Here is a 26,074-nt window from a genome sequence, read left to right on the forward strand (position 1 = left end):
CCACATATGCTGCATTTAAAAATATTAATCTTTGCAACACTTCTCTTTTTCACCAGTCTTCCCAATTTATTGTTGTACTTAAAGAAAAAAAGTCATTGTTGTTGCATAAACTGAACAAACCATTAGTCTCAACAAAATCTCAAAAACAGTAGTTTCGACAAGGTTCAGTCTTCAGCAGCTTGCACACGGAATTAACCGTAGTTTTTAAAATGATACCTACATCGCAGTCAGTAAAATGATACATATAATGGTCCACTTCAGCACGCTTCAGCGGGTGCAACATTTAAAACTCAAAATGGGCAGTTTCTAGAAAAATGAAACGTGGCTGGACTGTTTCCTTGCAGAATGGGATCTTGTCAGTATCATTTGAGTTACTAACAGAGAGCAAACCCGATGTTTTTTCTTGTCAAAGCAGCAATCTTCCTGTAACCAGTGTGCTACGGCCACCGTTTAGACTGTAATTAATTTGCAATATACTCGTGAGCCTCACTTTCCGGACAGTGGATAATTAAATGCATGCATCATTCTTATTTAATGCACATGACCCGGAGCTCCTTAATAAAGCATATCTTTTTAAGGCGGGCAACTCGTGTGTGGCAGGAAATAGGCTACCAAACAAGCTAAAGGCTGATTTAATAGAAGCCCAATCATGTGATGTGTAGCTTTGACATTTAGGATAATGCAGTGAAAGCATCACTCAATGTTAAGAAGCAACGACGTTTTTCCAGAGTGGAAAAATGGGAGCTGTAAATTTCCAGGCACACCTTTCACATACATTAGTAAAATTGAGATGTGTACCAGTAATCCCACTATTGCCTTCCTATCTATTAGAAATAGCAAATTATCCCTCCCTTTCTCGTCTCATTAACAGGAACTGGTAGCACAATCACTCGTTTTACACTACTGGTATACTAGGACAGAAAAGCACCCATCAAACAAAGCATTTTCACCACCAGACCACGTGCGTTGTGGATGTGTCTCGGGTAATTCAATTCTACCGGGTATTATGACTTAATGCGATCACTGAGAGGTTAAATTCAAGCGCCTCGTGTTCTGTGTATAGCCTATAAGTTGCATATTTAAATCTTGTCGGTATACTCAGTAAGTAGAAGGGCTTATTTTCACTCCCTGAATGTGCCATGTTGATCAATTGAGGTCTATAATTATTCTCTGTTATTATTCCTTTTTGGACTTTAACGAAAAATCATTTAGGGGTGTTTAGAGATGCTAGCCTAGTACAATGTAGAGGTTTATTTTGGAGACTTTCACTGTGACAGTAAAAGAGCATCTGTGATTCATCCTTAGATACTAATTGCTGCACTTATCAAACTATATGTCGTTTCTTTCTCTGGAAATCTTTTTTTGTAATTACCTACTTTATGGCCACACACTTTTCCACAATCACCAACCTTTTAGGTTACTGATTCGCACTGTGGAGTTCCTCTGATCTGGCTCACGAAGCAGTTTTAAATATATAAGAATTACCAGGACCAGACGAAAAATGATGGCGGTATAACCAAGTGAAAATTTTAATTTGTCTTGTTTTGAAATGTTTGTTTTGTTGGACAAAAAGATGTAGACGCATACCATCTGGTCTGTATAACGCTCAAAACGCATCAAACCAGCCACATGTAGAGTGACACAACAAGGAACGGAGTGACAAAAATATCTGGTCAGAGATGCAAGCACTTGATACATGCAGCCTAAACTACACTATTTCAGAGTCTTTGCTTTTAGGGGTTGAAGGTAGGAATTGTGCGTCTTGTGACTGAGAAAAGCAAGCCTATGTGCACAGCTTCCAAGTAACAACAGTGGTTAGCAGTCATGCACTGTCATAGGCCCGATTCACTATTCAAAGATAAGTCACCAGCATCAAACTCGCTTATCTTAAAAAGACACTCCCGTTCCCTAGGCCTGTGTATGAACTGTAGTTGGAAATCTGTACACTGCTACTCCTATTAGTTTTTACCCCTAGAAGTCTGCAAAATCATAACCTATTTAGCAATCAGAAAATCTGCTTTAAAATCTCTTCCATGCCTATCTATGCCCACTATCAATACATAACTAGATTTTTTCTGTTTTTAATTTGAGTAATGCCCTATTCTACTATGTCAAACCTAATTCAATGATTGAATTTCTTGTCGAGTATTCTGAGAAAACTGCGGCCAATACAAATATGTTTTCCAATTTTGAGTGCAATAAAAGTAAAATAAACATGAAAAAAAACAAATGCGAAAATATATTTGATTGTAACGTGATTTTGAAGAATGCAGCGGGAGGTTTGTAAGGCTTGGTCACAAACCAAAGGCCTTACACACCAGTAAAATATGATTACAAATCTCACCTCAGATGTGCTTATGAGTAAGTGTTAAACTATTAGGTTTGTAAAGGATTAGACTTCCCAGCGACGAGAAAAATGATTCTGAAGGCTAGCAGATAAAGATAAAACTGCAATCATATGAAAGTAATGGTTTTACAATAAAGACAAAGGTTGAAGCTTATCACTTACCGGGAAGCAGTTACTTTTAAATCTCTTTTCTATTGTTATCTAACACTCTTATTCTTTTTACCACCATATAAAACTGTCCTCAACTTTTATGGTTCACAACACCACTTTCTCCAGTGCTTGTCGACTAGGCCATATAAACCGATAACTTAAACAGCACCTCTTCGAGCACGTCTTGCGAGCTAGAAGCAACAGAAAAACGTGTGGATTGAAAAGTGCTGTTCACTCCGATAAGTTAAGTAGGTCATCGCATTACCAGTTACAGAGGATCAACCACCCAAAACTAAAACCCTAATGCCTCCTGAGAAGTCGCTGTCACTGAGCCTGGAATATGCTTAGGTCTATTTTATAGGGTTTTTATCCAGACTTCTTCATACATTGGTTTGTAATTGTGCCATTCTTATTTTTATTCTGCTCAAGGAATTATATAGCATTGGGCCAACAGTCAGCCCACTTCAGCCATTGGCTAACTCCACTGGAAGCAATAACATGCTGCTCTTTCACAAGGGGCACATAAACACACAAAGTAGTTCTCTTCAGTGCCAAGGACTACTATGACAATATGTGTTTTCTAAGACCAATATTTTTAGCCAACACAATGTTTTTTGTTCAGTTGACTAGGGCCTGGCACCTTTCCCAACAGGCTTTGCAAAAAGTAAAACCATCAAAAAAAGAAGCACTGACAAAGTCAACAGGCGATGAGCCAACTACTGACATGTTGGCTTTGCCAGTGCTTGTTTTTGGAGATGCTAAAGTAATGTGTGGGAAGATATAGCTCAGGGTCTGTTAGTGAACAGTGGCATCAAAATGACAAGTTTCCTTTCTCAGATTGGCTAAGTACAGTTGCATGCAAGTGGCCACACTTCCACTTTAAAATGTTAAGTGCTGCGCACGTTCAACGGCCGACGGCACCACTACCTCCGTAGTGCTGCCGTCGGCCGTTGAACGTTCGAACTGCACCTGCGCAATGGAACGTCCAGCACTGGAGCTGGACGTTCCATAGCAGCTATGAGGTTAAAGTTGTAACCAAGGCATCAACATACCAAGATGGGTGCTCAGGGACGAACAGTCTGGAAAAAAACTTTTTTTTTAATTATTATTTACGTTTTTCTTTTAGATTACAGCCTACATGTTGCAAACAGACTGCATCATAGAGTCATGAAGAAAACGAAAAGAGCAACATAGGGAGGAACACAGAAGGTTAAAGAATGAAAGTGACTGAGGATTAGACTTGGAGGTGTTATTAGGCTTATGCAAACATAATTAACTATTGATTTCTGAGCATTAGACCCCTAGCTCAAATGTAGTTGAAATAATATGGTTTTCAGCTCTAACTTGAATTTTTTCAGCGGCCATACCAATGGGCTGAGGGTTTGTACGTTCGGGCCTAAAGGTAGACAATGTGGTCTCACCTCCTCTACTAGAATTAGTTTTTTTTGTTTTTTAGACCAGAGACGTTGGGTATCAGAGCGTTTTACATGAGCACCAGTTTCGTTTCAGATGGACACATTAATTTTTGTTAGGCACGGGGAGATAAATGATTTGCCCAGAATCACAGGATATTGAGCATCGTTACCGAAACTCGAACCAAGTTCCCCAGCTTCGAGGTCACAGCTCTAGCAATAAGGCTAAATCCTCTCCAAGTGGGTCTGTGATATCAAACCAGGACATAGAGGTAATGGGGGCCAATAGAAGGATTAGTTAAGAGCACTTCTAGCCCACGATCATCCCAGCGCCTCTACTGTAAATCCGTTGTTTAAATGTCTTCTTAGGCTGGCTGATGAACATGCTATTGCAGTAGGATAGGTGTGATAATGCAAGTATTTTGCAAGGCATACCCTAGGCTACTTCCAAATAAAAAGGAAACATCATTGCTTAGCACAAACCCATCAAATCAGATTCCTGAGGACTCTCTGCCCTTAACAGCTATAGCAAGATGTCCTGCACCAATGCAGGTGAAATCTAAAACAAGCCATGAAAAATGTATGAAGACAGTATCCTGTTGATACACAGAAGCCCTGTGTGACACACTCATTGGATACAGCTTAGTTTAAAAGAATGTCATTCAGCAGAGAAAAACAAGTTGACAATGGACTCCACATTCATTGTGTTACAAGCAAAGGCTTGGCTTGGCCAGCTACTAATTAATTGTTCCGAGGCTAAGCACAAAGGAATCACAAGAATAACTTTGGTTGTATTGGGATATTGCATCAGCACACAACAGTGCAACACAACAGCTAAAATGAAAATTAATGGGGGTTTGTGGTTCTTTGATGCATTAGCTGAAGAGATAACTGAACACTGCTGTGCGGTTCTGGATGAGTGTCCTGATCACCTCAACCTGGAATCCAGTTGTGAACTTGACAGGGTGAATGACCGAAGCTTACATTTTTATATTTGGAAGAAGTTCTCATACCATCCATGATGTATTAGTCGCACCCGTAGGTATATCCTAAGATTTTCCAACTCAGTATATTGCCTGAGAGCACAAGAATACACTGGATTTGTTAAAAGAATCCTCACCCACCAACCTAGTTGGTGGCATGCTTCATCATCGGGTTTCCCAGCTGGGCTGCTGAGTGCAACCCAGCTGTGCTTCGATGCCTGGATTACAGCGTAGCGGGTTTTGTTTGGGATTGGGAGTGTGAAATGTGCTCAAAAAGTTGTGCAGTTTAAATATGTCTCTAGAATGTCCAACCGGGTACTGATACATAGGGTTCTAGGACACGTTAAAAACAAGGTGAGATATCGGAAGATAAAAATTGCTCTTCTGAAATACTACTAATACTACCAAGAGATATAGGAGTATTTATTGAAGTAGTTACAGGTCCAGATGTTCAGTCCAGGACTTGCCCCACCAGAAGCAGCCAGCATGCTGCTCAGCCCTTCTTCAAATGTAGTCTCTGACCCCCAACATTCTATCTTATATCATCCTAGGAGGAACTCACTGGCAGAGCATGAACACATAGAAACCAGGATATAACGCACATGAACACTGCACTATCTAATTATCCGCAAGAAAACAAAATTCAAGACTTTGTTAGATTGGGTTTAGACCAAACCATGGCACTGAGTCAGTGTTGGTAGTATCCAACAAAGAGCAGATAAGTATTTTAGATAATGGTGGTAAGGTAGCGATGAGACTGTTGGATCTATCGGCAGCCTACAACACCATAAACCATGCAATTATGTTGGAAAGTTTGAAGGAAATTGGAATTGAAGGCCCGGCTCTTATTCTACTGCAGTCACTTCTCGCAGATAGAGAGCAGTCAGTCACCCTGGGGGACTTTGTATCTAAACCATTCTCACTGTCATGTGGTGTTTCGCAGGGATAATCATTGAGCCCTACACTTTTCAATATTTATGTGGCCACTCTGACAAGGTTGATCCACTCTTTTGGTCTTGCCTCAGTGGCCTATGCTGATAATACACAAATTGTCATGTTCATCTTGAATGCTTCTGACAAGACTGCACACCGCATTAACAGCTGCATGGTGCAGTCACAGAATGGATGAACAATAACACTATTGTGCTAAATTCGGACAAAAGTGAGGTCCTTTTCTTTGGCAAGGACACAACTTTTTGGGACTAATCCTGGTGGCCTCAGATGCTTGGCCCTCTCCCTATGCCAGCTTCGTTGTCAGGAATCTGGGAATTACCTTTTACCCCAGTCTTTCTTTCAATGCACAAATCAAAAAGCTTACTTCCTCTTTTTAAGGAAATTTCTCCTTTTTGGGTCATACGAATTGCAGAAATCTGTGATCACAGTTTTAGTATCCAGGTCGAACTATCGCAATGTTCTATATTTGGGCAGTCACCCTCGCTCTTTCAATAAACTACAACATGCGGCGACACGACGGTTGAATAATATTCCCACGTTTGAATCAGTCTCTGAGACTCTAGTTGAACTCCATTGGCTCCCTGTGAGAAAAAGAGTGATGTGCAAGGCCTTATGAATGGCACATAAAACTCTGGATGGCAAAGGCCCAGCATATTTGAAAAGAAACCTCTTCTGGTACTCCCCCAGAAGAATGCTTCATTCAGCAAACTCTAAGACAATCAATGTCTTTAAAATCAGATGAGAGTGCTGGGGAGGAAGGAGCTTTATCCACATTACATGTTGACTGTGGAATAATTTACCCTACCAGCTTAGAGCTCAGTCTAATCGGTCTAGTGTCCGAAAACATATGAAAACTTGGCTGTGCTCATGCTGCTTGATTCATATATGGGCCCTTCCTGGAGGTAAATGTTTGGGTTTCTGTCTGTGCACACCTTAATGTTGCACACATCAGGGCTAAGAAGCCTTTCGCATTTGCGCACTATATACAATATTTCAATATCGATATGGTTGGTCACGTCCCCTTCTGGAGACAGGGACACAACAAACCCCAGACATGTTTGTCCGAAAATGTTCTCAAATTGAACTTGCACACTAGTCCAGGGTCATATTAATGTTTTGTCTAAATTAGGCTTCATCAGTGAAATCCAACTTAAGTCTCCATGGCACAGTAAGCCACAGGCCCCATATCAGAGCATACCTGTTCTGACCCTGAAAACACCTCGAATACTTTTAATTGTGAGCTCGACAGGCATGTCCTTTTATCTCAAAATCCTAAAACACAGTTAAGCATTCACAAATTGATCTCCCGACAAGTACTGGGAACAGTTCAGCAAATTGTGTACTCACAGGGACTGGGTCGAGGTAACATGAGAACAAAGACTAAGCCACCATGTGCTTACTGACGCATAACCTTCGAAAAGATCTTTCAGCTTTTAAAGCAAACTCATAACACTGTGTCATCTGCCATCTATTGTGTTCTTAGGAACACAATCAAAATCTGCAGGCACTACCAACTAAAATTAGAACGCAGCTGTTCTTCCCTGTATGAGCAATCCGTGACCTGGTACAAGCAGCTCACGCCCACGCCTGGCATCAGGTAAGTCTACAAGGACAACAGCCTACATTGCTTGGGAGGCGGGTGAGAAGGGCGCCATTCCACTGTTTCATAAATAGGGCAATTATGATTTATAAAATATGAGTTGATTAAAGAAAGATGGGGGCTTATTTTCAGTTTCCAATTAATTTTACGGAAACTCTGTGTTACATGCCTACTCTTGGAAAGTAATTTGCAATTTTGCTAACAAACTCTACTGATAAGACCAAGGCGGCCACGACCTTCTAACTCGTTATGTAAGTGCCCAGCTAGCATAACAAATATTGTAAACTTCTTGTATCCTTCACATTTCATTAACAACCAAAATTAGATTGCAATGGAACAGTCAGTCATTAGCAGATGCTACCATGACACTCATTACATCGGTTTTAAAAAAAAAATTGTATGAATGTGCCTTGTGGCTTCCGAACCCTAGTAACTACTTACTGTTTAATAAAATAAAATGCCACCGCGGCCGCACTTTCTACAAAGCATGCGAGTTCCTTTCACGCCACTGTTTCAGAGTCGTAGGCAATGGAGCCACTCCTGTTGCATCTTCCTAATAATCTCCCTACGTCCTGTTCCTTTCCTCAAAACTCTAGCTACATATTCCTACAATATCCTGCTCTACAATGCCATGGGACTGCATTTAAATTCCATTTATCATAAATGCCCTCTAATCCCGATTATTTGCATTGCCTACACTTGCTGTTCCATCCAATATTTGTGCTCCTGATCTTCTGGTCAGCATGATTTCGTACCTTCCTCTGCTTTCACCAGCTCATTGTTAGGCAGGACGATCTAAATGTTTCTTGTCTGCAGCTTATATAGAACCATGACCCCCAAAAAAATTGTACAAAAATAAATTTAAGAAGTCATAACCAACAGACTGCGGAGGCTCCCCTTGCCAATGTTTTGGGGGTTGTTTGCACATGGTAAAAGAATCCTTCATTATTAAATGCCTTTCGTGTCTCCTTGAATCACTACATCAGTTTTGAAAGCTCCTGCCTTCACCTCGGAGGCACTCGGAGTTCACCACAAGAAGCATTTGCGTTGATACGAAAGTAAGAAAATTGAGTTCTGGCAATGCCCAGTTCCTCAATTAAGAGTAATGTTGTCACATTGAATTGCAAGTTTGCCCAGTAACAGAGTCACAAATTTCTGAGGTGGAGCTTACCAGCAGCACATACTTTAACAACAAAATCAAGTTTTCTACGGGGAAGTAACAAATCATATCACACTGCACTGAGACACGAAAGACTACTAACCAACTGGCGTTTCCTTATTCTTTACGCATTAAAACTGGGATGATGTCACTGTTCTATGTGGGACTCGATTTATGATCTAGCACTTCCGGTGTCAGGCCTTGATCTCAAAAACATCCTTCAATGCAAATGCCTGAATGGAGTTGTGTAATAAATAAGCTATGATCTAATATACCAGTGTTACACCCAAGCACGTTAACAATCATTTGCAGGTGATGACATAACGTGCCGAAACTATAAAAATAGTGTATCTCTCTATCACAGTACTTTAGAAGACAATAAGTGGTAAATGAGTTTTTAATATTTTATTATATTTAGCATGCCTTACACAAAACACGTTTACAAATGATCTAATCAAAGAAATAATTACAAACACTGAATATTGGACTACTGGTCAAACTCACGATACAGCAAGTACATGTCATAAAATCACTTTAGAAAAAACATAAAAGCTGCAGCACTCTGGGCCGCCCAGGTATCGAATAACACACATATTTATTTAAAGCATGTGAAATGGTTGGTACATATTAAAAATACACACAACTCTTATGCACCAGCCTACTGATAGTAATCTTGGCCCCTTTACAAATCAAAATAAGAATCGAGTTTAACATTCTGCACCCAAAATCTCCAACATCACTGACACCTACGATTCTAAGGAGCCGCTTGCAGATAACAATTTTAAGCATACCAGTTAAGGAGTACATAGAACTATATGGGGTCACAGACATCAGTTATATACATACTGATGTGAATACTTTACACGGTTTAGTGTTATTCCAAGCACCTTCTTGCGCGCGCACACACACCAATTGCGGTATCAAATCGAAATGATAAATGCAAACGTACCCATCTAAAATACGGATCACACTGAGGACGACTGTAGGAGAAAGGGGTTTTATTTTATTATAGGAGTGGCATGTACTGAATTGAAATCTCCCTCCTTTTATCACCCACCAACTTCTCAAATACTGCATATGTTAAGTAAAGATTGCAAAGGTCTTTCATTAATCCTGCAGCCTGAATCTCGAGGCATTCTACCTGTTAGCACAGCGGCTGGGCTTGGCTCCGCCATTTCGTCTCTGTCATCGACCGGCCGGGCTTGGCTCCGCCGGTCGAACTCCACCTCCCAACAGCCTCCAGGGGGAGGCGCCGACGACAACAAACAGCGCGCCAGGCGGCGCATAAAGTGCCGGCAGGTCCCTCGTCCCGCGCCGGACGAAGCCCGGACTAAGGGCGGACAGTCTAAGACAGTCCAAGACTGGCCACGACTGAACTGGACTAGGATTCTTGCCAATTTCTATCGCGAGGTATTTTCACATTGCTGAAATATTCTTAGACTTTGTTATTACCTGTTTAGTGTGAAAGCGAGATTGTACTGCAACTGGAAGTGGGTCATTTGTATTGCATATATTTCCCTACTGTATGTAGCTCCAGACCATGTCTAAGCAAAAACCAGTTATTGCCCCCCCCCCCCCCCCCCAACACCATGGACAATTATTTAGTCCAGGTGGTGGCTAAAATAAACAACGAGCGAAGGTCTTCTTTGGGACTCAGCTCCACACCAATAGCCACCCAAATGGAGACCTCAGCTGTGAATCTACTGGATCTGCATCTGGATCCAACGAGTGAAGCTGTAGTGCTTTCTCAACCCGACATTGATAGGACTCCGCTAAATGCTTCTACCAACTCACACCTAGATATAATAGTGGAGGATGTCTTAGATGACCTGCACCAAGATCTAGAATTAGTTGAGGAAGAGTTCCCCCCACCAACGCCTGTACGAGCGCCGAGAAAAGCCAGAGGGGCCACCAAGTCCCAACCGAAAAGGGGAGTACTGCGCTCTAGCAGGAAAAGACCAGCATCTCCTGTGAGTAAAAGCGTCATAGAAGACGCAGGGAGAGAAGATAATGGTAGTACGGTATGGGATGATGCCATTATCAAAAAACTCATGGGTATGTTGGACTCAAAATTAAGTCGGATTATTAAACCTCTGTTATCTAAGATTGACCACCTCACTGATAAAGTTAATAAACTCGAGAGCCTCCTGAAAAGCACCAATGATAACGTGGGGGATATTCCAAATTTGGTTGCAAGGAAGATTGAGCAAAAACAAACTATGGGAAATACACCAGGGGAGAGAGTAGAGTTAATAGCTTCAGTTCATCCCTCCACACCAAAACTAGGACCATGTACAAACACCCCCCTGGTTGATGGTCCCACAGTAAGACCAGTGAGGACTGAAGTATCCGGTCTAGGATTAGAGGCAGGCCCGGTTGAACTAATTGTAGAAGCCTCTCCTCTGATCCTGGTTCTTGCCAATGTTCCACCCTTGAAAACAGGCGAGACTGAATTTCCCCATTCTTTACTAAATAAAGCACTGCTCTGGTTGAGTAACAACATGCATATCTCTCCCCGGGGCAAACAAAAGTTATCAGAGGATCTGTCAGCAGCGAGAAGAGTGAAGTGGATAGGGAGTAGCCCCAAGAAATTTGTGGACGACTGTGTGGTACTGAACCTCAAAGGCCCTGACGTACTACCAGAAATTCTATCTAACCTATTCCCCCCCACAACGTAGAACAGCAGAACTAATTCCACTCACACTGGACTTTTTCTATAGTAGAAGAGGTCTTATAGCAAACCCAAGTGTATTAAGGACCAAGTGGTCAGTTGTGGGTAGCAGAAGGGTGAAGAGTGGGCCAACCTGTGACTGGGGGTTGAGTTTGGAAAATAGATATTCTGCTTTATCAAACGTAAATGAGTGTGATTGACTCGCAGGGTCAAAAAATTTGCTAGGTAACACACAGGGGACGTCAATAGACTTAATTGCTGTCAATATGGTGGGCACACAAAGTAACACACAGGTAATAAGATGTTGGGAATCCCTAGATTCCAATGTAAGGGGGGTGGATAATGTTTTATATGATAGAGACAGAAATCATAAACAAGTAAGAAGCGATGGTCGGATGACTGAACAGGATCTATCAGACCCAACAGATACTTCCGCAGCAACTCTGGAGGCTGGAATAACCCCAATAGACGAGCCTGTAGAAAATGTTACAGGGTTGGGAAAGGCAGGGTCAAACTTGGGTAAACCTAATCTGACCTTTATGTCATGGAATATCGCGGGTATAGCGAACAAAATCGCAACCCCAAAATGGTGCGATTTTATTGATCTCTATGATATCATTTTATTACAAGAAACTTGGTCTCTAAGTCCAGTTTTTCGGCAGGGTTATATAAACTTTTACATACCAGTAATAAAAAAAATCGAACAGGTCGTCCTTCAGGAGGCCTGCTGATCTGGTTGCGCCAGTCGCTGAACTGCACAATACGACAAAGAGCACTACCAACTAATGATATCTTAGCACTCAATATTAGATGGGAAAACGGCCAAGAGGTTGCTCTTTTCAACATATATGCCAGGGGTGTTGGGAGTGGGAAAGCCTCAGAAGTAGTATCGGCCCTAGAACAGGAGTTAGAGCTGATACCCCTGGAATTACATATCATCGTAGGGGGAGACATTAATTCTACCTTCGAACCTTTGGGCGAGGAGGATAGGATTCTGTCTGAGGAGGAAGACAGTAAGTGGGGAATACCCCAGCTTGAGGTGCCTGTAATTAAAAAATGGAGCACTGTGGCCATCCAAGTAAAGAGTCTCTGCCTGGCAAAAGGTTTAAGAGCGGCTAATGGGCGCACGCCCTCTGACCGCAATGGGAATAGCACATTTGATAACGGTCGGGCGTCCAGTAGAATAGACTATTTCTTAGTCGATGTGAGGGACTGGAGTAAACTGATAGATATGGCCGTCGAAACAAGAATGGAAAGTGATCACAACCCCTTGTGCATGGCTTTTCATCCATATCAGGGGGGCGTGGGGCATAGCACCAAGGTGGAGCAGGTGACCCAGGACGTAGTCTGCTCAAATAACCAGCGTCACCTGAAATGGATAAGGCTGATAGAAGATGTAGGGAAGTTAGATGACCTCAAGAGAGCAGTGGTAGAGGAAATAAACAATATTAAACTTCATACTGGGAAGTCAAATTTCCAAGACCACATGATAGAGGCTCACACAAAATTTTTCGGCAGACTGCAAGGTTTCTTCCAAAAAACGGTAGACCAAAGCAAGGGTAAAAAATATCAACCAAAACAGGGATGGTACGACAAAAGCTGCAGATTGGCACGACAAAATTTGAGTAGTGAGCTAAGAAGGGATAACCCTGATGCAGTTAGGAAGGCGAGGGATATATACAGAATAACCCAAAAGCAAGCCAAGAGAAGGTGGGACGAGGAATGTTGGTGCGAGCTGAAATATGCTTGTGCTGCTAAAGATTCTAAGCTATTTTGGTCGACGGTAAAATGGGATAGGGGAGGAATAGCTGCCAAACCACAAAATTATGTTGCCAAAAGTAAATGGATTGAGTTTTTCAAGCCACAATATGCCCGTAGCCCAACGCAAGTCATTGATACTCCACCACCAACAGTTCATTTTAAACACAATGTATTTAACGCAAATGATGTAAACATTGCTCTGGACTGTGTAACGGGGGGGGGGGAAGAGCTCCGGGTATGGATGGCATCCCGGCAGATCTGTTCCTAAGTGACCGGAACTCATGGTGCATGTATTTTTCATGGCTGGCTAATGCAGTGGAAGTGCCGCCCTCTTGGAAGGGAGCTGAAATCATTCCTATATTTAAAAAAGGCGATAAATCCCTTCCCAACAATTACAGACCCATTAGCCTCATAGACACAGCACAGAAACTGATGGGCCGATTAGTACAGAACAAGCTCCATACATGGATAGAGGAAAACAACATCTTGTCGCCATACCAAGCGGGGTTTCGCCCCTTGACTAGTTCCATAGATCAGGTCTTTTACTTCATTGCCATCTATTGGAGAAACGTAATATTGAAAAATGGCACCCTCTACGCTGTCTTTGTGGACTTAAAAGCAGCTTTCGACCTAGTCCCAAGAGAAAAGCTGTGGAGGACTTTGGCTGAAGCAGGTATAAGTCCAGATCTCCTCACTCTTCTTGTGCGCCTTCATGAAAGTAATTATGCCAAAATCAGGTGGGGGGCGCAGGGAGAAGTGACTGAGTCATTTCCTGTGGAGCGGGGGGTGCGACAAGGGTGTGTTTTGGCCCCAACACTATTCTCCATCTACATAAATGGTATTGTGGACTACTTGAAAAAATATCCAAGTGATGCTCCAATTATAGCAGGCTCACATGTTCCCGTCCTCATGTTTGCGGATGATACGCTTATACTTTCACGTACACCGAGCGGTCTCCAAAAGGCTGTCAATGCATTTGGAGAATTCTGTGATACCCGGGGCCTTGAGTTGAACACAACTAAGACAAAATTTATGTGTTTAAATCGACAATCCACATTTAAAGGTGTAATTACGTATAAGGGTACTCCCCTTGAGAAAGTAGAGGCTTTTTCCTATTTAGGAATAATTTTACAGGGCAATATGAAATGGAAATCACATATCAATACGGCAGTACTAAAGTTTAATCAGCTTGCACTTAAACATAGAGCCTCGCTGACTAAACCAATAAACTGCGCCCTTGAAATATACAATATGAAAGTCTTGAGCGCCTGCCTGTACGGTTCTGAATTGTGGGGTTTTTCAAAGCTAGCAGATCTGGGTCTAGCGGAAAATAGATTTTTGCGAGGGCTGGTAATGGCCCCGCAAAGTACACCTATAATCCCATTGAAACTGGACCTTGGTAGGAAAAGCATCGAGGACATTGTTGTATTGGAGGCGCCTGATGGTGACCCCAGAGCTAGCCCATTATGCTGCAGCATTGTCAGATGTTGTTAAGTTTGATTCCTTTCACTGCATTGTATGGTTGAAAGATCTGCGGGGTTTATTGGCAAAGTTAAAATTGGTTCATCTTTGGGCAACAGGGATGTGTCTTGCTCTCCGACAAAAGCAAAATTGAAAGAAATATACTGGGAGATGGTGTACTAGACAACATATTGTGCTGGGACAATAGCCAATTTGTCAGCCCGCTTTCTGGACATTAAAATGGTCCCATCCTGCGAAGCTTATTGGGACTTAATTGAAAGCCCGCATGACAGGAAGTTATATTTTCAATTTCGAGTTGGAACACTCCGAGTAAATGCTTTTAAGAGACATTGGATCCCACCGAGGGACGAGCACTGTTATTACTGTAAAGAACAAACAGAGCATATCTCCCATTTGTTGTTTTGTTGCCCCTTATATACCAGTCCACGGCGGAAATGGCTACGACCAGTCTGTCTAAATATTGGCACTCGTAGTCAATCGACTGCTCTCAGAATATTAGAATCAGACTGTTCTCCACTGTTCGCGATTGCTGTAGCTAAATTTCTTGGCTGGGCTTGGGTCATCCGCACTCGCACTTTACTGGCTAATGCATCATAAGGAAATACGGTTACCTTGGCTACATTGTTTTTTAATAACTTTTTAAATTAACCATGTATTTTTATTTGTGTAGTATATTCGACAGTCAATTGTTTAATATGTATTTTAATGTGATTGTTTTAGAGGTAGTATTTATTTGTATAGTGTTAGGGTGGAAATGCTTTTATGACAAATGTCGAATAAAGCTTTAAAACTTGAACTTGTAAAGATTGCAGAATATGTCACTAGTATAGAAAACGAGAACACAAGCCAACCTGCAAAAAGAATTTGCTTTATTAATAGTTATATAGGAATCGCAAGGCAGTAAAAATTTCGGGTGCACGGAGTTTTCTGGGGCACAAATTCCTTCCTAGAAGGCTGACAGCAGTAACACACAAACACTCTTTCGGCGAAGAAGCTGAAGGTGGTGCTTATGTTTTTAATTGCAGACACCCCACCTGGCAGGCAGATGATGTCCTGCACCAGGAGGGGGAATAAAACGTCCTAACCGTCCCTCGCCCTGCAGTTAGCACCAAGACCAGGCACAGGAGAGGAGTGTACCGTGCAGCGTGTTTGGCATTTGATGCGGTAATCCTTAGATCCCATTTACCTAGAAGGGATCGAGGAGGGATACAGTGCAGTAATGCCCTGTAGTCAAGCCTCCAGTCTGTGTTTGTTGTGATACCAAGGGCTCAGGGCTGTCAGCTAAGAATGCCGGCGCACAGTCTATTTGCTCGGATCGATATTTTTCTTTTTAAAAAAACGCATAGACATCATGGAGCAGTTAATCGATATCTACCATACGTAAACACCAGCGCGAGCCCATGTTGTTTCTGTTCCTCATATGTAAAACAACACGTCCGACCACGCTGTTACCTCTAAAGGAGCTTTAAACGCACATTTAAAAGACCGATATATACAATTCCCTCATCGAATTTATTCTCCAGCGTTTGCAGTCAAGGAGACCAGCTTGGCTGGCTGTCTCGTGCGAGCTTCAGAAGCAGCGCCCAAACACAGGCTGTTGTGGATGCAAAATGCAAATCATATGTTGCTGCTTTCTGATTCTCCATAAGCTTCCTGCTTCTCATGTCTTCGATTTTTTTTGTTGGACGTCAGCACTGGGGATGCCGTTTCAGCATATTAATCTCGCACAAAGTAAACAAACAGAGGGGAAACCACAGTCCCTCTTCAGCTTACCTTAAAAATATCAGCCACGTCCTTCCCTGCCAGTGATGAGCACTCCAGCAGCCCCCCTGGTGGGCTCAGAATTTCACCAACCCACGGCGGGGAGCCCAGACGGGGTGGGGCGCAGGCATGGTGTGTTTTTTCGCTTCTCTGCTCCTTCTCCTCGGCTCCAGGGCTGCTTCGGGCTTCTGTGTAAGACTCCGCTCCCAGTCACCCTGGCACTAGCAGGCAGAACATCTCCCGCCTCTGCTGCTGCTGCTGCCTGAGCATGCTGCCGGTCCCTCCCCGGGAGCACGTCACAGCTCGCGTGCGGTAGCGAGAGGGATCAGCTCGGAGTCCGTACAGGAAGCTCGCGCAGAGCACTTCCTACTTCCCATCTGGGGCTTGCATTCAGCTACAGGTGATTAACTTGGGCTGGCGAAGGCAACTGGAGCCGTTTTTAAGAAATTGATGATTTACGCAGAGACTGGCTGCCGTTTCTGCGCGTAACTGTTCTTTTTATTTTATAACAGCAGACAATCTGCGTCAATTCAATTTGTCAGTCAAGAGTCAACCCAGGAATGTGAAAAAAGAAAAAACATAGTCAGGGGTTCTCTGGTGGTTGGTGAACTTTGAAAGAGGTTGGGCGTACATATGTACCTGGAATCCGAGCAAGAGAGCACGGCAGGATGTTCTTAACATTTTGAAAAAAGTAAAAACAAGGTGAAATGCGGAATGTTACTTTTTTTTTACATACATTGGATACAAATCCAAAGGTGCTGGATTAAATAGTCCAGTGATTTTTGTAGTGTGCCAGGCAAGTGCAACTCCCTGTCAGCGTGTTAGCACTCAACTTCCCCAAGACCATTGTAAAATTGGTGGCAAAATAGGTTTTTAACACAGTTTTCCTTAAAAACGGGGTAAAGAGCTGCATATAATAAAGGGAGTAAAGCAAATGGCTATTCCACACTACACGACCCATCATTTATCAAAATGCACATTTTTCCATCTTGCTTCGTCACAATGGGAAAATGAATTATATGTATGACTGAATTTCTTCTGGGGGGGTGTAGCCAGAACAGCTGGGACTAGCACTTCTTCAAGCACACCTTGAAGTCAACAGCAACAAAAACACATGTAAAATCGACTGCAGGCAAGTTGACACCGCCCTAGTACAACAATAAAACAAAATACAATAAGAGTAAACAATAGTCAGCAGTGGAATGCATTTTCATTTACTATTGGAAGTCACCCAAGGTTCATAAACATCCTCAAAATAATTATCGGTGTCCAAGAGGCTGTGAGTGGTGACAGAAATGGTGGTCACCCACCTGCAAATGATCTCAGACCTATAACCTGTTTCTTCCAGCCTTTCTTGCTATTTAACCATACCAATATTGGAGGCTGAAGGATAGGGTTGTCTATAGGATCCATATTGTTATCATGTCACCATGCAGGATTAGAAACTGGGAATACTCGTTGAATACTCCTGGTTGAAACAAATGAGTTGTGTGGGTGTTGGATTGTGAGAAGAAGTGAAAGGTGTTGCTAGATAGTGTCTAGTAGATTATGTGGTTTCTAGGCAATGCTCTTTTTGTGACCTTGTGTGATGTAACTGGTGCTCACTAAAGCACTGCAACACCTTTGGGTAGAGTTTGCGCTATATGAAAAATGCACAGAGAGGTGACAACAGAGCATTAACAAAAAAAGAAAGACAGATACCCATTTAGTGGCTGATTTGTTCATAGTGAAATCACAAAATATGGATAAATCACAGATTCTCCGCTTAAATTGTGTTTTCATAGGCACATATTTTATTTTACCAAGCTCCTTTCTCTTCATTATCGACATATGAAAGCGCTTTCAAATATGCCAGTTCAGAATACCAGCTGTACAAAAACCTATTGTTTGATTTAATAGACTATATGTTATGTTATGTTATGTTATGTTATAGTGGCTTTTATAGAGCGCACGGCTACTCAAAAAGAGTGTCCCGGCGCTTTTAATTAACAGGCTGCAGTGAAACAAACATAACACATTAAAAAGAGAGTAACAGATACACAGTCAACAACAAAAAAAATAAAACACTATACTGCTTCTCTATAACAATCTGGGTCAGTACAAGGTTTTACAGCTAAGGCGCTCGACCTCGGACCTGGGGATCTGGGTTCGAGTCTCGGTAACGAAGCCAAAACCTCCTGTGATTCTGGGCAAATCACTTAATCTCCCCGTGCCTAAAAAAAAAAAATGGAAGTGTGTGTCCTCATGTAAAAACGTAACTTGTGCTATGTAAAGCGCTCTGATACCTGATTCGGTTCGGGTCTAGTTCGCACTATATAAAACTCTACAAAAAAAAAAATATTTTCAGGGCTTGTCTAAAAATGAACACAAATGCACTGACTACACCATGTTTGTTTTTAGTTTAATCTGTTAATGGAACAAAAACAAACATGATGCAGTTAGTGCATTTTGTTCATTTTTAGACATGCCCTGAAAATATTTGCTTTGAAACTCATACATCAAACAAACATGGTACTCCAGAATCAGCCCCTCCTCTGTTGCTTAAAAGCTTTCCTCCAAGAACCACAGCAGATGTAATAACTTTAATCCATAAAATAAAATCGGGTTCGCCCTGTGATCTGATTCCAGCTAGAATCACCACCATCCTGGCCCCACAACTATTCCTGCAGATCGAATATCTTCTCAATCTCTCATCATTAAAAGAGGGCTATGTCCCGTCGGAATGGAAAGCTGCACAGGTTACGCCTATCTGTAAGAACGCCAAGGTCCCTATGAGTGATCTGACTAACCTCCGTCCCATTTCGCTCCTCCCTTTCCTCAGCAAGATACTTGAGAGTCATGTCAATAAACATCTTTCAAACCATGTCCAGCTTTCTGGTTGTTTAGATCCCTCTCAGCTTTCATCACCAGGAGCCAGAATATCACATGTGCCACATGGGCTATCAGTGGGGCACTATCTTCACGATGCGCTCCATTTTGTGCACACCGACTCGCCGCCGGAGACCTATTCCATAAATCACTGCAGCCCGGATGTGATTTTCATGTGATATTCTGGCTCCTGGTGACTTCTGGGAGTAAACATTACGGGTAAAACCGTGAGTTAAAAGGAATACGTTTTTTACCTTTTTTACATTTGTGTCCTCACGGAGTGGACGCGCCTTAGCGTGCGCGGACCCCCCGGGGGATCTCATGCACTGGTCCTGATGAAAGCTGAGCATAATATTGCAGAAACATGTTGACCTTTTTGACCTGGACACTGTGGTTCTAATATAAACCACTACGTTGTCCGCACTTGTTTTTAACGTGAACAGCTGGCCTATTAATAAATCTTTTTTTAGGCGCAGCTGGGATCTTTTAATCCTGCACTCACATCACTGAGCACACACAAAAAAACTTTCAAAAAAACCCTGCTCCGCTGCAATTGCAGGCGTCGCAGCACACAGGGGGGACATTAGGTCTCCCCTGTGGGAGCCCCATGATGAAGCATGTCACCACTAGGGTGAGTGAGGGTTCTTTTAAGAAATAAGGTTTCTTTTTTAGTTCCTTTTCCTTATGATATTTTTCTTCCTCATTTTGAACACTGTGTAGATCGTTAGGTAGGGATAAATTGTCACGTATGGTTTCACAGGTATAGTTACTCTTTTGTTGTTGTAATATTATTAATAGGGGTAGAAGAGTGACTTTGTGACCCTAACTCTCCCGTTGATTAAACATAATTAATACATCCCATTGTAGCACTGCCCTGAAAAATAGCTCATTAAAAGCATTAGTTTTTAAACATGAACCAAATCCACTCAAGGCATACTCTCTGGCACTCACCACACCCTCAATTAAACACACATATATCCTTAGAAACATTTGCATGCACACATTCAGAAATCCACACATTCCACTTTTGAAAACGTACATTATCTGACACGCTTCGAGCAGCAGTTCCTGCTTGGCTGATCCTGAAAATCATGGATTTGCACATTCGGCTTCGAAGACCTGGAAGCTGACACCACAGTTTCTGCTTTTTTGATTCGAGCCTCTGCCTGATCAGAAGACAAGATAGGGTCGGAGGTCGCCCTTCCTTCTCTAACCTTGCTTCCAATAGGGCATGAGCGTATGACTGACAAGCCCCACTAAAGCTCTAATAGCCACATGCTGCACGACTCGACGTTTGTGAATCATGGCAGCTGTAAGGTCGGGCCCTAGGCCCTCATGCTGGAAATAACTGGACATGCAGACACACTGGATACTGGGTGCAACTGCCCATGAGCATGTGCGCTCGGCCACCTTTATTATAGCTGTGTCACCTGACCAGTGACATCAGTGGTGGGTGGGTGTTCAGTGTAATTACATCCTCAGCACTAGAATGCTAACTGTGACTCTGGGTACTTACATCCCTCCCAAAATTGGTGAAAATCAAACCAAACAGGAAAAGTCCAAAACCCTGTGGGGAAAAGAAAAACACCAAAATATAACATTGGACTCATGATTTCAAACGAGTCTCTTTGGCTGTTTGCAGGCCGCAGGCAGTGTAGTTCCTGCATCCAGGACCAACAGTTCTCTGTGGCACAGTTCGTAGTTGTTCGGCGGGTTCATTCTTTGTCTGTGCTATCTGGAGGTTGTTCTCAGCCCTGCCTTTGGTTTGCTCAATTGGTGACGATGAGTAGTCGGAGAGAGAGATGGATGATATGGGTGTTGGTGGCTTCTGGTTTCTTTTCTCCATTTTGGCTTCATGGTGTTTCCGGGCAGGCTTTAATGTGTCTCTTGGCAGGTGAAGAGAGTAGGTGCAAACATCCTTCTCACTAGGATGCCCCTCTCCCCAGTGTTCTTCTCTCACCAGATGTCCGGGAGGACCTCTTTGCCAGGCTTCCACTGGACTGGTGTTTTCAGTCGTGTTGCTCCACCATAGCCTTCGGGCCGTGAGCAGGGCACTCCACGAGCCTCACCGTTGTGTCCTGAAGGTTGAGTTGTCGAATCTTTTCCTTGCTCGCGAGGCTTCTGGTCTTGCTTCTTCTGTACGTTGCTGGTTGCGATCCTTGTGAACTTCTCTGGGCGCATTTGATGCGTGCTTTGAGTGTCTTCTGAGGAGTTCTTGCACTCCTGTTCCTGGGGTGTTCTTTGCGATTCTTGAGTGTTCTTGCGCTGTCGCCTTTTACCTTCTCAGGCTGTTTGATGGCGTGGTGGCGTTCCGGCATAGCTGCGTTTTGCGCACACTCTTGCTCCTACTGTTTAGTGCTGCCGTAGCCCGCCATCTGGGTGAGTGCTTGGCTGCTTCAGATACCCAACTGTGGTGCTAGTGTCAGGCAGGCGCGAGCATGTGTCCCTGTTGCTGCAGCTCTCTTCATGGCACACTGTTGCCTGTTAACCCATGCAGTTTTGCGCAGTCTTTATTGGGTACTCTCGCTCTGTTACCGTCTTTCATTTAAGGGGGGTGCCATGCTGCTGTTTGGCCTCTAGATGGCTCTGCAGACCAGGCAGCTTTCCACCTGATGTGTGTCTCGCTGGTCCTGGCCGGGTGTTGAGGAGCAGGTCCTGGAATCAAAAGCAGGCTTGGTCAGGCCACGGGACACGAACTAGCCAGGTAAGGTGGAAGATGTCTTTATTGTTTCTCCCTGGAAGGCACGGGTGCACTTGCGCTTATACCCAGGGTTCTTTAGCTGGGTGTTTCTTGTTCACTGCCGCATGGGGGTCCTTGGGGTTAGAGGAGACGGAGGGCAGCCCGAGGCAGTTGCCGTCTCCAGCCCCCTTGCCGCTTCACGCTTTCCCCATCGTGCCGCAGCATTGGCAATCGGTGGGGAGGGTTCTTTTGGAGTGTCCTCGGTCCGGATGCTGCCTTTGTTCTTTCGTGCCCCGCCGCCGCAGCTTCATTCCTCACATGCTGCGCCACCATGAGTAGAAATAAATGGTTCTCAGCTACATCACTGGGAGATTTCTCCAACCCCTCCAACAGTGTAGCAGACAGCAGCGGCTCGCGGGGAGAGGTGTCGACGCTATTGTCCGGGCCGCTCTGCCTTCGGCCACACACACCGGGGCAGCCGTCTCTGGGACACACGCCCCGCGGGCCTCTCGGCGGCCGGCTTCTTTCCTAGGGGGTGTGCCTTCGCTGCTGGCAGCTCTCTTCACCCTTTTCCATCAAGTTTTCTTTGAGCTGTGGCACGCATGGGCACAGCTTCCATCCTCGTCGCCATTGTAAGGTCGGGCCCTAGGCCCTCATGCTGGAAATAACTGGACATGCAGACACACTGGATACTGGGTGCAACTGGCCATGAGCACGTGCGCTCGGCCACCTTTATGATAGCTGTGTCACCTGACCAGTGACATCAGTGGTGGGTGGGTGTTCATTGTAATTACATCCTGAGCACTATAATGCTAACTGTGACTCTGGGTCCTTACAGCAGCTATGGAATTTGAATGTCAGTAGCCGGGCTGTAACAGCCAATGCTCTCACACATGCAGAACACCAATGGGCACAATTGAGCCCCCTCTGGTGCTAACATGACGTTGCAGCTTTTTTCATGAAAACAAACGATCGGTAAGATGGTTTGTTTTTAAGTAAAAACTGGAACACTAGCAAGTTTTAAACGCGGTGGGGCACTGCCTCAGTGCCCTCATTGGCGAGCCGCTGCTGTCTGCTACACTGTTGGAGGGGGTGGAGAAATCTCCCAGTGATGTAGATGAGAACCATTTATTTCTACTCATGTTGGTGGTAATAAAAGTGCCCGAGATCGGGGTGGAAGTGATAAAGCAGATCGGGGTGAAAGTGATGAAGCAGAAACAGTGTGGTGTGTCTGTGCAGGTATGATTGGGTTCATGGCCTGCATTATCAACATCACAAATGTCAACAAGGGTGGATGAATTAATGGCCCAGATCACAAAAAGGTGTTCCCCGCTAAACTTTGGGTGAGATGTCACAGAAGAAACAGACCAAGTTAAGATAAAAGGCTGCTTTTTAGGACAGGATCAGGCTGAACTTGATAACCATTACAAAAACATCAAACAACCCCACCTCACTCATATAATAGTCTGACCCCCCTCCTAACCTTAAACCTCCCTGCAACCTGCACAATCCCTAAGAAAAGATTCCAGCATTCAACACACTCCCCCTTTTATTCCGTTTAACGTCCTCTCACACCTGACACCTGATAAACTCTCCTGTACTCCTTCTGCTAATATCTCTGTGCCAATTGGCATATTTAATTTACTTATAAGTCCCCAGTAGAGTGCACTACAGGTGCCCAGGGCCTGTAAATTAAATGCTACTAGTGGGCCTGCAGCACTACTTGTGCCACCCACTTAAGAGCCCTCTAACCATGTCTCAGGCCTGCCATTGCAGAGCCTGTGTGTGCAGTTTACACTGCCATTTTTACCCAATTATGAAGAGTTAGACTATTCAAGTTTGTTGTCCCAGGATTCAAAATCTAAAATCCAAACTTATGATTAAGTGGGAATTTAAATTGCAATTCTGAAAATGCCACTTTTACAAAGTTGGCATTTTCTTACTTACTGGTGGGTGCTGCCTGTCTCTGATCATATCTGGGGTAGGTGACAGTTGGGCTTTGTGTATTATCCTAGACAGCCACACACCATGGGAGCTTAGGTGTGACTTGATGGGCCATTCTTGCAGGATGGGACAGAGGCGCTGGACTCAGCCTTACCTACACCTGAATAGACTGTGTCCTGTCCCCACACAAATGGTGCACACACTCCTGTAGTAAGTCTGGAGCCATGGCAGGAAGAGAGGACCTCTGTGCAATTCAAAGGCCTGTCTTTAAAGTCTCCCCCACTTCAAAGGCGCAACTGAGTATAAGTACTGGACCTCAGACACCAACACTTCAGTTCACTTCTAGGCCTGTGACAACGCTGCCAGAAAAAAGGACTGCTGTGCTTTTGAAAGGACTACCACTCTTCGAGACTGCTTCGTTGGACTCCTGCTTTGCTGTGCTGGCCTGTTGCCCTTCCACCTGAATGAGGACTGTACCTGCATCACTTGAACCCAGAGTGACTCCTCAAAGGGCTAGCTGGTTGGCCTCCTGGTCTGAAGTCTTAGGGACGTAAAAGACTTTCAACCACCCTGCTTCTGCACAAGGACTCTGTCCTGCCACCCCAGTTATGGACCCTTGGAAGTAGGCCTACGGTGTTTGCTCCAGCAGAACCAACGCATCCTCTGCCAAACGATACATCACTGCTGCTGCGCAAATTGGAACCGGCTCATCACTGCTACTGTGTGTATCAGCATGACACATTGCTTCAGCTGCATGCATTAGACTCGGTGCAACGCCATCGGAACTGCCACTTAGTGATGCTCTTTGCAAGGTCCTTGCATCCCTGTCGACGGCAGCCTCCACAACAAATGACAAAACTCTGCATCGCAGCTACCCCACTCATCGGAGTCGGTGCATTGCCTTGCCTGCACAATTCATCCTCAACACCGGTCTTAGCATCGCTAGCCCCGTTTACAAGATCCTGGACACATCAGGATCTCATACCGCAGCCTCGCCACATCTCGAAACTGGCGCTCTGCCTCTGCTTCGCGATGCCCCCTCTGCCCGAACAAACGCAACGCTCCGCAAAGCTCCGCAACCTCGGATTAAGGTACTTTTGTTCAGCGGGCCTCACTGGGTCCCCGTAGCCAAACCGTACTCTATCACGGGTAGCCTAAACTTTTGACTTTTTGTGGTCCGGCGCAACCAGATATCCTAAATAAGTGCTTATTGCTTCTACACACTATTTTACAGTTTCTTTTTTAAAAATTCATATGTCAAGTTCTACTTATAGATTTTTGTCATTTTGGTCTTGTTTTATTTATTAAATTAAGTTCTATTTTTCTATCCTCGTGTGGAATCTTTTCATGTTGTATCTTCACTGTTTTACTGTTTGAAGTCTTTCACAAATACTTTACACATTGCCTCTAAGTTAAGCCTGACCACTCTTTGCCAAGCTACCAGAGGGTGAGCCCTGGTTAGTTTAGGGTGTGCCTGCCTTTTCCCCCTGACTAGGAGTGTGGTTGGTGCTTGACCAGTCAACCTACAACCCAAATTCTAACAATGTCTTTCTGTACAAAGGAGAGCCTACCCAAAACTAACTCCAAGAGCACAGCACACTTTATAATGTACTTTCCTGCTAAGGGAGCCCTACCTGACACTAAAACACTGCCCCTCCTCATAAACTGGCCAATCACCAATCCCCCAGGCCTGATTCGCAGCACTCTCCCGAAAATTCCCTGGGGTGGGCACCCTCAAGGAAGCCACCCCCGGACCCGACATTGGGCGAGATTGCACAGAAAAAACAGGCAAGGGGAAAAGCAAAAGTATGCTTTTTTAGGACAAGATGTAGCTGAACTTTATAAACATTACAAAACATCAAACAAGCCCACCTCACTAATACAATAAATCAATCAACCAGTCAGCATTTGTAAAGCACAATACTGTCACCCTTAGGGGTATCCGAGCGCTGTGTCTCCATCGAAGAGCCTGGTCTTCAGTCTCTTTCTGAAGTCTGCCAGTGAGGGGGCTGTACATAGCTGTAGGGGAAGGTCTTGACAGGTCTTGGCAGCAATGTAGGAGAAGGAGCTGCAATCATTGTGGCTGCGACGGATGTGGGCGGTGTGTGCGAGGGTGAGTGAAGAGGAGCACAGGTGTCCAGAGGGGTGGTGGAAGTTCAGTCGATGGTTGATATAAGCCGGTCCTAGGTCGGGAAGGGCTTTGTAGGGATGTGTGAGGATCTTGAACTGGCATCTCTTCTGGATGAGGAGCCAGTGGAGGTCTCTCAGTTGGGGGGCGATGTGGGTATGTTTGGGAAGGTCT

General features: G+C 44.1%; 1 protein-coding gene across 1 annotated transcript in view; it reads right to left on the reverse strand.

Moving 5' to 3' along the window:
* RNF144B (ring finger protein 144B) overlaps positions 1-16,607 on the reverse strand; it is a 274,575-nt gene extending 257,968 nt beyond the window's left edge. The window contains exon 1 of the mRNA XM_078687940.1: positions 16,293-16,607. The gene's annotated coding sequence lies outside the window, so the exon portion shown is untranslated. The remainder of the gene's footprint in view (positions 1-16,292) is intronic.
* Between the last annotated feature and the right edge of the window lie 9,467 nt (positions 16,608-26,074).

Source organism: Lissotriton helveticus, chromosome 4_1 (genome assembly GCF_964261635.1).
Source record: "Lissotriton helveticus chromosome 4_1, aLisHel1.1, whole genome shotgun sequence".
Taxonomy (NCBI): domain Eukaryota; kingdom Metazoa; phylum Chordata; class Amphibia; order Caudata; family Salamandridae; genus Lissotriton; species Lissotriton helveticus.